Genomic DNA, 1,835 nt, shown 5'->3' on the forward strand with positions numbered 1-1,835 from the left:
ATCTGCATTTTTCACATAATTCTACAGATAAGTGGCATATTGTGCAGTAATTGTCCTCTGTCTGTTGTTTTAATGTGTAGAAGAAATGCATCGGGGCCTAGGGCACTGCAAAACCTTACCATTCCAAAATTATTTCTGTGACCAGAGAATCAATTTCAGGTCTTTATTCAAGCTTTTCAAAGTGCATGGTCAGCAGATAATCATTCTGTTCACATGCCATGCATGTGCATATGTTCTGACCTTTAATGGCAGCAAAACAGCACCAGGAGTATGCAACTGCATGATAGAGAACAGACAGGGATGGAGGAATGTTTGGTGGCCTGTATGCTCTTTTTGTATTCTGCAAACAAGTTGCTCATGTCTTACACATAACAACATAGGATTCTTATCTCTTATAATTATGATGACTATGAATGGGAATATTTATGAGTGTTTATTTCCTTTGTACTTATATACTATATTTTTTATACCTTCTTTTTTTTGCAGTAGACAGCAAGAAACATTTTGGAAGCCAAAAAAATCATTCAAAGCCCTTGTTCAGTGCTGACTGCATCACTTCTCTCTCTCGCTCGTTTACTCATTATCTTCAGCAGTGTCACTAAAGTAGTCAAAGTTGTTTGTTGTTGTTGTTGTTGTTTTTGTCTTTGGAATTATGTAACAATAAATGTGCCACCCATAGCCCTCACTAACCCTGGGCTCACAGTGACCTTAGATCTGATATGCCCTTTGGACCCAGCAGGTACAGTATGTGGAGCAGAGTTTGCTGCCACTGTTTGTAGGCCTGCTCTTGCTTTAATGATCAGTGACCAAAGGCAAATGACCTGCACTCTGTTTTTTGTTTGTTTTTTAATTTTTTACTTTATTTTTTACTAATTTGTTTTGTACCAAGGGAGGTGCGTTCTGAATGTTTTTGCAAGCATGAACTGACAGGAGGGAGTGAAACGCAAGGCCCTTGCTGTAGCCTGGAGTAGAGCGTTTTGCTCACAGGGCAAATCTGCAGTGGTCATTTGAATTAAGTGTCCTTAGCTCAGAATCCCCGGTGGCCAAATTGGGCTTAAATCCAGAAACGGATCCATCAACTTTTCCCAAAGCTTTAGCTGAAAAACACAGTCTATTGACAAAATATACTGGGCGTGTACAACACAACTTTCCACTTACGCAATAATTAGGATTACTTTCAATGCGTTCAGGAGATATTTGAGTTTGATAGCAAGCCAAAACACAAAGGAAGGCTGCTTCATCAGGTTTTACAGGTGCAGTAAGTGTTCAGGATTTTCTGGAAGCAGGAATGTATTACTTTAGTGCATACTGTAAGCAACCATTTGCTGTTGAGCAAAATGACAGCCCTGAACTCTCATAATAAGGTGTTGATATAAACTCAAAATATTAAGATAGAACCTTCGGCGCATAGTCAAAAACGTTAAAACATTTCCAAGTAAAATTTGATAACTGAAAGAAAGCAGGAGACTTATTGCTATCTTTTTTTTTTTTAGAGGATCAGTTATTCTAAGTACAAATGACTAATTTCTCATTTCTAAACATGACAGAATTATCATATTATTATTTCAAAGTATTGTGTTTCTAATTATTATAAAATTTCAAGTCTCCTCCAAGGTACAGTTTATTCCTCCAAGTTCAGTCATTGCTTCAAATTTTGCTTACACTAGGAAAACAAACTCCTAAGTATACTGATTATTTCAAAAGCGACATTTGTTTAAATATTGCTAGCAATGACGTGTTCTCACGCTTCCTGGAGAAAGCAACGTGTGTATTTCTTGCAGCTCGCGCCCACTTCTCGCTCGAAGGGGTTAAAAAGGGAGGGGAGAACTCGGAGG

Source organism: Electrophorus electricus, chromosome 10, assembly GCF_013358815.1.
Source record: "Electrophorus electricus isolate fEleEle1 chromosome 10, fEleEle1.pri, whole genome shotgun sequence".
Lineage (NCBI taxonomy): Eukaryota > Metazoa > Chordata > Actinopteri > Gymnotiformes > Gymnotidae > Electrophorus > Electrophorus electricus.